Consider the following 12,068-nt stretch of genomic DNA (forward strand, 5'->3'; position numbering starts at 1 on the left):
CGTATTTAAACAATCGATTTGTCGACGCTATCTAAACAAGCACCCTTCTTTTTTTTTTTTTTTTTTTTTTTACACGAGACACTTCTTATCAAGTACATGACCTAATCTTGTTGAGCCCCCCCCCGAGAATACCCCCCCCCTAACCCTAACCCTCGAGAATACCCCCCCCTTTTTTTCCTCCCTTGCGTTCGTGCTACGCAACAACATGTATTCTAGTTGAAAAAAAAATGAGTATCTTCGAGGCTTGCGACATTTTCCTACCAGGCAAAACAAACAACGTTGCAGGTTGGTGGTGCCACAATCAATTTGTATGGAATAGTAATAAAATCAGTTTCGGCTCGTGGCGGGTAATAGAGGCTGACCTGTGTGATCCCGAGAAGGGAATGGCAAATTGGCAAGGGAGACAAGTTTTAGTGTTAAAGCAAAAAAAAAAAGAAAACAAGTGATTATGCGTGGGAGTGTGAAAAGGCATCGTCAGATGGTCATGATGAAGGAAGAGGAACAAGAGGAGGGGGGAGGAGATAGAGAGAGGGGGGAAGAGGAGATAGAGAGAGAGGGGGGAAGGAGATAGAGAGAGAGGGGGAAAAGGAGATAGAGAGAGAGGGGGGAAGAGGAGATAGATAGAGGGAAAGGGGAAGAGGAGATAGATAGAGGGAAAGGGGAAGAGGAGATAGATAGAGGGAAAGGGGAAGAGGAGATAGATAGAGGGAAAGGGGAAGAGGAGATAGATAGAGGGAAAGGGGAAGAGGAGATAGATAGAGGGAAAGGGGAAGAGGAGATAGATAGAGGGAAAGGGGAAGAGGAGATAGATAGAGGGAAAGGGGAAGAGGAGATAGATAGAGGGAAAGGGGAAGAGGAGATAGATAGAGGGAAAGGGGAAGAGGAGATAGATAGAGGGAAAGGGGAAGAGGAGATAGAGAGAAAGGGGAAGAGGAGATAGAGAGAAAGGGGAAGAGGAGATAGAGAGAAAGGGGAAGAGGAGATAGAGAGAAAGGGGAAGAGTGGGTAAAATTATTGATACTAGTTTCAGTTAGGCGAGTGTTTTTCGTGAAAGTTTGGCAAGAGATGACCATAGATTGGAGTTCAGTCGAGCACAATGAAAATAACGATAAAGTAGAGACAGACTCGCAAAGTCTCTTTTGTGGGGAAGAGATTTATTGCAAAGGATATAAAACAAACCAAACAATTTTACCGAACATTCTTTCAGTATTTAATAATTTTCATATGAATATTTGAAAGACTGCAGAAAAAATGTTTACAGAAAATTACTAAATACTTAAACAGTTAATTTATAGTAAATTTAATTTATAGTAAATTAGTTAATTTATAGTAAATTAGTTAATTTATAGTAAATTTGTTAATTTATAGTAAATTTGTTCTATTCCTCAATGACAACTACAACACCAACCACTCCTGACAACGATCGAAATCACAGATCGAAAGCACTTGAGCAAATGGCCAAAAAACTATCACTTGTCGCCATAATACACAACCTGCCAGCCAAAACAAAAAGATTGTCAGGTGAATAGAGTGAATTACCTGAAGAATCAGAAAAAAAATGAAAACTCATTCGTGTTTAACCGGATATGTTTGGATAATGACTTGCTGCCGAATTTTACAAATATATAATAATGGGGGGGGGGGGGCTCCACAGAGCCAGTCGATTGCATGAACCATGTAAGTTCTCCAAAATCGTGTTTTTTCTAATTTTTTTTGCTTTTAAGATAAACATCTGATAAGTACGTGACTAAATATGCAGCAATAACATAATTTTGCAGACTTGTTAGTCGCAATACGAAACAATATTGCAATGGATACCTTTTGAAAAGTAATAAATGACCAACTGAGAAAACTTGATATTTGGAACTTGTATATATATATATATATATATATATATATATATATATATATATATATATATAATTATTTGGAATTTAAACAATGTCAAAACAATGTCAAATAATTATATATATATATATATATATAATTATTTGGAATTTAAACAATGTCAAAACATCGTTAAATTCATTACCCACACAGCAGCCGTATAGCGTAATGGTGAGAAGCCTTGAGTGTCATTTGGGTGGTTGGGTTTCGATCCTGGCTTGAGGCAGTTGCCTGTCTAGCCGCACTGATGAGCTGTGAAACAGCGAAACAGTACTGTATGTGGATGACTATATATATATATATATATAGTGGTTATGAAGGTTTTTTTAAAGGAAGTATGAAAACAGCGCTACTTTCTGTATTTAAGATTTTATTTTTCATTGTTATTTTTTTTATATTTCAAGCGGACCTCCGCTCTGGGGCACAGACAAATTTTGATACTTTTTTGTGACCAAGAGCGGAGGTCCGCTTGAAATATAAAAAAATAACAATAAAAAAAAATTAAATACAAAAAGTAAATCTGTTCATGCTTCAAAAAACCCTCATAACCTTTAAATCACTATAGTAGAAACATACGTGGACTTTTAAACATTATATATATGTAAGTATATATATATATATATATATATATATATATATATATACTTGTTTATTGTTATATAAACATGCTCACATCCCGCTGCTACAAATAGCCACTTGTTTCAATCAAACAACAGATATCATCAGGCACCGACTTGACTATTCAAAAGTTCAATGAATAATCAAGTCGCTGCCTGATGATATCTGTTGTTTGATTGAAACAAGTGGCTATTTGTAGCAGCGGGATGTGAGCATGTTTATATAACAATAAACAAGTATTATCAGCTCTTTTTATTGAGCACTATCTAACAACCTCGTTGAATTCATTACTTTTGAATCTAAAAAAACCCGAGTATATATATATATATATATACTATAAGATATGAATATAAATAATATTCCTGAAAAAAATGCTCAATATTTAAAATAAAGCATTAATATGTGAGGAGAATTAAATTATGCAAATAAACATTTACAAATTTTATTGTTCATAACCTATAATACAAGATAGAGTGAATTATTTCCTTATTCCATGGAGTTTAAAAAATGTGGAGGGGGGGCGCTTCTACACTATTGGGACGAGATTTTGTAGTCGATAAATGAAGTTTTCCGATAAAAAGCAATGGTTTCAAATTATTTTTTTGTCAATTTTAATAAATTACAATGGTAACTTCCAAATTTTTTTTTTTTTTTTTTTTACATGGTGGTCACCACTTATCAAGGCCCGTAAGCCACTCAGGGATAAGGGTTATTGCAAGTACATTACGTTAGTGTGGAGATTTGATGAAGTGTTTACTTAAGGGAGCGGTTCATTAGGAATTTGTTAACGTTGGACTTGAAGACATCCAAGTTGTAGTCAGGTGGGAAGCAGGCAGACGGAACAGAGTTCCACAGGCGTGCAGTTCTAAGAAAGAAGCTTTGTTCATGGAATCCACGTTTTGATTTAGGTACAGATAAAGAGTGGGGGAAATTTTTCACAGTGGATTCAGCTAGACGGGTGTTTTTCATGAAATTATGCAGTCAAAATTACCTGAATATTAATGAATTATTATTAAAAAAACTTTGCGTTAGCAGATGAAAAATTGACGCCATTTAAAAAAAAAAAAAATCAAAAGCAGAAAATTATCTCCCTTTTGAACTCTCCTGTGTTTTATAATCATTTTGTTCAAATTTTATTATTTTTTTAGTTTTTTCTTTAATAAATAATTTTCTACCTTATCGATTTTCGTAATTTTTTTTTATAATCATCTTAAAAATACGGGGAATACGTAGATACCATTGTTTTCATGTGAAATTCAGTTTTACGATTTCCGCTGATCTTGATGCATCAAGATGATCCAACCAACGAAGTTATTTGAAAATTGATAAAATTTGTAAATTCATAGTGCTTCATGGCACATCCGCAGACTTGGTGTAAGAATATTGAGATCGTATAGCTATATAGTTCTTGGGATTAAGTTTAAACATTTTTTTTTTTTTACATGGAGGTTATCACTTATCAAGGCCCAAAGGCCACTCAGGGATAAGAGTTATTGCGTGTACAGTAATCAATGAGATAGTATTGTAGTAATCATTAGTATTGGAGGTTTTGATAGAGTGTCTTAAGGGGGCGGTTTGTCAGGAGTTTGTTTATGTTGGACTTGAAGACGTCCAAGTTGTAGTCAGGTGGAAAACAGGCAAGTGGCAGAGAGTTCCACTGGCGTGCAATTCTAAGAAAGAAGCTTTGCCCATGGAATCTACGTTTGGATTTAGGCACAGATAAAGAGTGGGGAAAATTGTTGACAGTAGTTTCAGCCAGACGGGTGTTTCTCGTGAAAGATTGGCGAGGGGGGGGGACGAGGGATTGGAGCTCAGACGAGCACCTGCCATGGAAATAGCGATAAGCGATTTTATTTTTGGCCATGGTAGAAATAACAGGCACCCCTCTAGATATAAACATGATATCAAACTTTCAACCCCAAAACTTTCATAAAACTATACAAATCTACATTAACTTATAATAATGCCTCTCTCAATTTTCTGGTAGAATTTTTAACCTAAAATATAGGTTCAATATAACAACCGATAGAGAATTGGCTCTATAATAATATAGAATGGAACAATAACATTGTCGCCCTAGAAAAGACGACATGATTCCATTTCCATTTGATGAAAACCGGTTTTCTTTTTTTTTTTTGCAGACCATCTACTAGTTGGCCAGTTGTGTACAAATCCTATCATGATGCGCCACTATACAACTTATGCTCTTCCCCCGATCCAAGTTATGACAACAGGACCATTGCCAGCACCCTCAAAATGTACTGCTGGATTGACACGAATAACAGACATGCCCAGGGTGATGAAAACAGAGTTTCCGGCCACGGTTATGGTCTTTGGTGTGGTTTCAAGTGAGGGCCACATCATGCCACCTCACATATTCGAAGTTGGCTTGACAGTCAACACCAAAGTGTACCAGGACGTGCTGAAGAGTGTGGTGATCCCTTGGTGAAAATCAGGTGGCCACTGGCACACTGCGTGTGGCAGCAGGACTTGGTGCCAGCTCACAAGTCCAAAGATGGTTGGTTGGTTGTTTTACGGCATATCAACCATTTTCAGGTTATTTAATGCCGAATTCAGTGATTTTGAAGAAAAGTTTTTTAATAGAATATATTTGTTTTTTGTTTTTTTCAAGTCAGTTTCTATTTAACCCATAGTTGGGACCCTAACAGGTACTCCCAGTGGACCTGGGAGCACTTCCCAAAACCTGCAAGCCGGGGCCTCACCATTGGATATAGTTTTAGGTCATATCCAGAACCACACAAGTTCAAAGAGACACAGGCTTAGTTTCAGGAGGGGTGCTACAACTTTGTACCCTTCTCTGACTGGCTTCTCCTGGAGATCTTGTGGAGTAGACCTTTATACCATACTCTGTCAAAAGCCTTTGATATGTCAAGAGCTATTGCCCTTGAAACAAAGTCCTCGTTGAGATTCTCTAATCCTATGAGATATAATATTACATCAGCTGTAGATCTAGCAGAACAAAATCCATATTGCATGTCACTGAATAGGTTAGTTTTGCTCAGGTGGTTGACCACTTCTCTATTTAATACAGATTCAAGCAACTTACTCATGATACACAGCGACTGATCTGTACTGAAAGGGAGATGAACGATCATCGAAATTTTTAAATACAGGGCAGAGTTAAGCCTACTTTACTTGTCTATACATGTGCAGAATGATATCTACCAAACTACTCTGTCAATTTTTAGACTACAGACTTAAAATTTTATATTTAGGGGATTCGGACCTGTGGAACAAAAAATTGGAACTTGTATCTTCTACGCATGCACAAATATACATTTATATCTTTAAGAACCTTATTTTTTAAGTTTTTGATGAGCATATGATATAAGCTAAGATTGTAATGAATAACGCTGAAGAGCTGTAAGTTTGGTTTCGATTCTAGCTGAAGGCTCTATGGACAAATTTATCTTTAGTTGACCTTTGACAACTAAATATTTTCGTTTACTAGCCAAATAAAAAAGTTACTAGCCAAACCTACATGATTTTTAGAATATGACATCTTCATTCTGTGACAATTCTGTACATCATAAAGATTTTTCTGTGTGTGTGTTTTTTTTTTCAATAAGTGTAATTCTAAATATGCAACAAATTTTATGTTGATACTTGAGCCCCTAGCACTGCTCTGCAACTTTTTGTTTCTGAGGAGATAGAGTTTGAAAATATGGAGACAGACAGACAGACATAGTGAGTTTTATGAATTAGATTTTATTTTTTTACTTGTTTTGAACATTTTTTTTAACATTTTTCAAGGGAAGGGAGTCCATAACTTATGTACACTCTATTGAAACAGGTTTTGCAAGAGGGTATTTTTTTTTCTTTTTTCGAGGCAGCAAACTTTAAATTGACAAATCTATTCTCTTTAATTGCAGATTTGGCAACTATCAGTTAATTTCAGTTTAGCTTGGTTTGCCAATTCATCATGTAGCTTAAGTTGCACGGAACCATACACTACACATCACACGATAATTTTGCTGAGAGAAACATTTGATGAACGAACAATTTCATGAAAAGGATCTGTCAACTGGTCACCTTGTTCATGCAATTTAACCCAATGTGATTATTTTCTTTCGAAATATTGCAATGTTGTGGCCCTTTGACTATGATCACAGCGTAGTATCTGTGTTATGTTGTGGCAGACAGTGCCAAGGGTCAGAACGATTATTATGATTGTCAAATTATTTAGGTTAAAAAAATATTCAGAAAAAAGTTTTAAAAGAAAATAATGTTGGTTAAAATATTTAACTGGGGAATTTTGACGCAAAGAAAAATGTTACGAGAAAAAGCATAACTAAAGCTTGTTTGGAATTTGGTTTAGTAAACAATGATATGGCCTACGTGACAAACAAGAGTGTCCACTATGGCAGAGACGCGTAAGATAGGAGAAATCAAAATTAGGAGTTAGTCTAGAGTGGGGAGTCACAGAGATGAGTTGTGAGTTAGTTACTGGACGTGGACGGTGATCCGATGGAAGCAACTACGGACCAAGTAAGGAAGATTAAGATCGGCAAACTCTGAGACGTGGAACGTTTGAAAATAAGAATCTGGAAATGATCTCTGCATTTTCAATGTTCCATTCGGTAGAAGATGCCTTCATTTCAAGTGCCTACCCCAACAGAAGACAATTCCACAGACGTGCAGTTCTAAGAAAGAAGCTTTGTTCATGGAATCTACGTTTAGGTTTAGGCACAGATAAAGAGTGGGGGAAATTATTGATAGTGTTTTCAGCTAGACGAGTGTTTCTTGTGAAAGTTTGGCGAGGGGGGACCATAGATTGAAGCTCAGTCAAACACTTTCCATGAAAATAACAATAAAGCAGAGACAAACTCTCAACATCTCTTCTGTGAGATAGAGGTTGCAGGGAAGAGAAAAGGACATCTCCTACGAGGCCACAAAGTCTATTTTGAACTCTATCAAAGCAGGACAAGTCCTTTCTAGCAGCTCCTGTCCAGATGTGGCAACAGTATTCCATCCTTGGACGTACCTGGCTCTTATATAGATAGAGAATTGCATCAGCAGTGAGATATCTACTGGATCAATAGAAGGATCCCACCATTTTTCCAGCGGCCTTTCTGGAAATGATCTCTATGTTTCCAATGTGCCATTCGAAAGAAGATGCCTTCATTTCAAGTGCCTACCCCAGAGGAAGGGGGGGGACAACGAATAAGGTATGTGTCAAGCAGACAAGGGTCTTAATCATCATTGTTAAAGACTGTCCGTTATTCTCATGAATATGTGAAAACACCCACATACAAATAGAAAGACTATTAAATATGCACGTAACAGAAAGAAAAAAACATAATACTCGCATTCACATGTCTCAGTTTTTAATCGGTTTTCATCTGAAAAAAAGGGGTTGTTAACGGGTCAAAATTGAGAAATTGGTATGTGGGGTTCAGATTTTTAACTGTTTGTCAACTTTTTCATGAATGCATATGTGTGAATAGTTCACATGAAATGTTCCTTATGTTAAGAATAAGTAGGTTTGAAAAAAACTTTTTAAAGATTATGTCAAGCTAGCCTAATGGCTATTGTACTTGACTCACTGTCTTTGGTTTTGATCTTAGCTCGAGTATTTTTCACTTACAAGAAGTAAACTGTTTAGAAAAAACAACACCTGCACGCACTTGTCTCAGTTTCTGTATGAATTTAAATATGTGTATTTTATGACCGGGCAACGCCAGGCAACCTGCTAGTATATATGCTATGTGGTGGCCCTTTGGCTATGATCACAGCGTAGTATCTGTGCTATGTTGTAGCGGGCAGTGCCAAGGGTCAGAACGATTATTATGATTAATTATTAAATTATTTATGTTAAAAAGATATTAAGAAAAAAGCTTTAAAAGAAAATAATGTTAATTAAAATATTTTTGTTAAATATTTGTCTGTGGAATTTTGTCTCAAAGAAAAATGTTATGAACAGAAGAAAAGCATAAGCAAAATTAGTTTGGAATTTGGTTAAGTAAACAATGATGTGGCGTACGTGACGAACAAGATTGTCTTCTCGGGCTGATGCAAAAATAGGAGAAATCAGAATTGGAAGTCGAAGAGACGAGTTGTGAGTTATCTCGCCACTGGGTTAGTTAACGGACAGGAATTGTTGCTGTGATCCGATGGAAGCATTTACGGACCAACTAAGGAAAATGTAAGGCAAAATGTCAAAAAATGTGGAACAGATTTGGAAATGGTAACTCGGCGTTTTGGGTGTTCCATTCTGGAGATGTCCCTACCACATGGAAAGCTATCTTTAATATAGGCACATATTCCATGCCCATGGCGATCTTGGGGGTCAGATTTAGAGGTTAAGTTAGAGTATCCTTTAATTGCGAACTCTTCTAGGGAAATAGCCTGTTAATTTATGTTAAATATTTGTCTGTGGAATTTTGTCTCAAAGAAAAATGTTATGAACAGAAGAAAAGCATAAGCAAAATTAGTTTGGAATTTGGTTGAGTAAACAATGATGTGGCGTACGTGACGAACAAGATTGTCCACTCTGGCTGAAATAAGAGACACGCAAGGTAGGAGAAATCAGAATTAGGAGTTAGTCTGTAACGGGAAGTCGAGGAGACGAGTTGTGAGTTAGCTAGCCAATGGGTTAGTTAACGGACAGGAGTTGCCTCTGTAGTCCGATGGAAACATCTACGGACCAACTGAGGAAAATGTAACAGAGAAGATCTGCAAACTCCAAGACGTGGAACATTTGGAAATAAAGATCTGAAAATGATAACTCAGCGTTTTTGGGAGTTCCATCAGGTGCCTGCCACCAAAGAAGAAGGAGACAATGAACGCTATGTGACCTGTCAGGTGTCAAGCAGACAAGGGTGTTAGTTGTCGTTGTTAAAGACTGTCTGTTATTGTTCGTTATTGTCGTGAATATGTGAAAACGCCTACATACAAATAGAAAGACTATTAAATATGCACGTAACAGATCGACATGTACAGACAAAGAAGAGTAACTGTTCTGAATTTTCTAACCGTTAGACGATACACGAACACCGATTACAGAAACACGTATACCTTATATACACTAAACATATATTGACACAGTTATATAAACGACAATACAACAATATGTAAAGTACTATGTTTATGCTGATAAACCAGACACAAGAGACTACTTGGAAGACAAATTTCGATTCATTATTGATGAAATACAGCCTAAGTTAGTGGGTAAAGTCTGTGAAAATTGGATCTCTAAATTAAGCCATATATGTCCATACGTCTGAAATTGCATTTAAATTTTAAATGTGAAAAATTAATCTTTGGAATGAACCTTTATAATAAAATGTCTGCCCTCTCACCAAAGCACTCTATTATTGGTGGATGAAATATTTGAGGGTCTGTCCTCTTTTTCTCTCTCTCTCGTGGTGTCGAGAATTTTCATTTTGAGAGGTCAAAACATTTTGTCGCATTGGTGCAGCACAAATAACTTTGATCGACAAATTTCTAAAACATAAGCAATGTTCTGTGCACGCCCACTGCAAACAACAACAAAAGGTCAGAAGAAACTTTTTCGGTCGCAACATGAACGGTTCTTTAAAAAAAAAAAAAAAAAAAGTGCCGATTATTCCAAGGGGAAAGCATAACAAAGTCAACGCCCAATAAATTCCTGAGAATTTTTTCAACTTTGTGGAACTACATCGGTCCAGATTCTGAATTTCTTAGATGATGATTGATTAGTCATATTATTTGGACTACTGTTCTCATCTTGAGTGATGAAACCTTCAGCCTTCTTCAGTGTGTAAAAAATATATATATATATATGTGTGTGTGTATATATATATATATATATATATATGTGTGTGTGTGTTTGTGTGTGTATATATATATATATATATATTAATATACCAGCATTTAACAAATCAACATAGCTGTCCCACCCTCTAATCTTAGAAAGGTCCTCATGGACAACACAAGGATTTTGCAACGAGAAAGTAATTATAAAAAATTAAAAATACTTGAAGCACTATATATAAAAACCCAGCACCCATCTATAAATAGCATTAATTTTGAAAGTAGCAATAATGTGCTGAAATGTTTAGCATAACCAGTATACGACTGGTTTTACTAACATTGCCTTTTATCATCCTAATTTTTAATCAAGTTTTTTATCACTCGTAAATGTATATCTTAATCGACTTTTCATTGACTCTTTTTATCATTCGCAACTATATATTTCACTTCTATTTTTAATATTTTATCTCCACCTGGTGATGATTCAAGAAAGAATCGAAAGCGCTCGTGCGAACCATGGAACATTTGTAAATACCTTCCATCTTGAAGTTAAAAAAATCTTACGAAAGATCGAAAATGTTTGCCTGAATATATATATATATATATATACACACACACACACACAACCTCGATTACAGTCGACTTTTTACTTATACGCACACACATATACATGAACTTTTTACTTATATATATACACATATACATGACCTTGAGTATAGTCGACAACTTTTTTACTTATATACACACACACATACACATGTATATATACATGCATACATACACATGACCTTGATTATAGTCGACAATTTTTTTTACTCACATACACACACATACATATAAAAATGGTTTCCTTCAGTCTTGAGAGACTTTGGATACCCACTTTAAGGTTGCCTTCGTGTGAAATTTGTGTGGCAAGAGTTGCGCAATCTCCAACCACACCTCTCCTGAGTCGACTGTTGAATACCAATAGCAAGTGGAGGTTCAGGACGACTAGAAACAATGCCGAGATAAGCGGAAAGCACATACAGCGCCTAGAATTCCAAAATGGTCACCCATCTGGTACTAGCCAGGCTCAACGTTGCTTAACTTTGGTGATCTGAGGAGAACCGGTGTGTCAACGTGATTGTGCCGTACACACGCACACACACACATATATATATATATATATATATATATATATATATATATACATTATATATATATATATATATAAAAACCATATTCCATATTCACCATATTCCCCCTGCTTCACTTTTTTGTTTTCAAGTAAGATCTTTGACTTACTTGTTGTTTCATCAAATACTTTTGCATGCAAAATCCGATCCCGCATTTTGCTAATTCCTACCCTCTGATGAGAAGGAAAATATTTCTTCGAAACTCCGCGGATTAAGGACTATCCACTTATCAAGTGTTTCCTTTTCAGATTAAATATGTTTTTAACTCATTTCAAAGTGTTTTTTAACGTTTTATTAACTATTTGCTCGTATTATAAGCTCTATCTCCGATTTGGTTTTATCGAGCTTTTACATCTGGTTGAGATAACTTTATAAATATTAATTCTTTAATATTTATAATATACTTTAATTTTACCATCTTGGATCAGTTTGGTAAATTTAATTGTAATTTTTATTATATATATATATATATATATATATATATATATATATTTTTATTATATATATATATATATATATATATATATATATATATGGAGCAAGTCTACATCATTGGTTGCAACAGCCGCCGCAGGTTTTATATCAGGGTCTTCATTATCCTAGAGAGGTTGCCTTCACCACGGCTTACGGGTG

General features: G+C 35.6%; 1 protein-coding gene and 1 pseudogene across 2 annotated transcripts in view; both read right to left on the bottom strand.

The window, feature by feature from the left end:
• LOC145269851 (calcium-independent protein kinase C-like) overlaps nucleotides 1-12,068 on the bottom strand; it is a 323,130-nt gene that overhangs the window by 249,908 nt on the left and 61,154 nt on the right. The gene's annotated exons all lie outside the window — the stretch shown is intronic.
• On the bottom strand, nucleotides 11,280-11,396 carry LOC145270016 (5S ribosomal RNA; annotated as a pseudogene).

This window comes from Euprymna scolopes, chromosome 45 (assembly GCF_053919585.1).
Source record: "Euprymna scolopes isolate OS-2025 chromosome 45, ASM5391958v1, whole genome shotgun sequence".
Taxonomy (NCBI): domain Eukaryota; kingdom Metazoa; phylum Mollusca; class Cephalopoda; order Sepiida; family Sepiolidae; genus Euprymna; species Euprymna scolopes.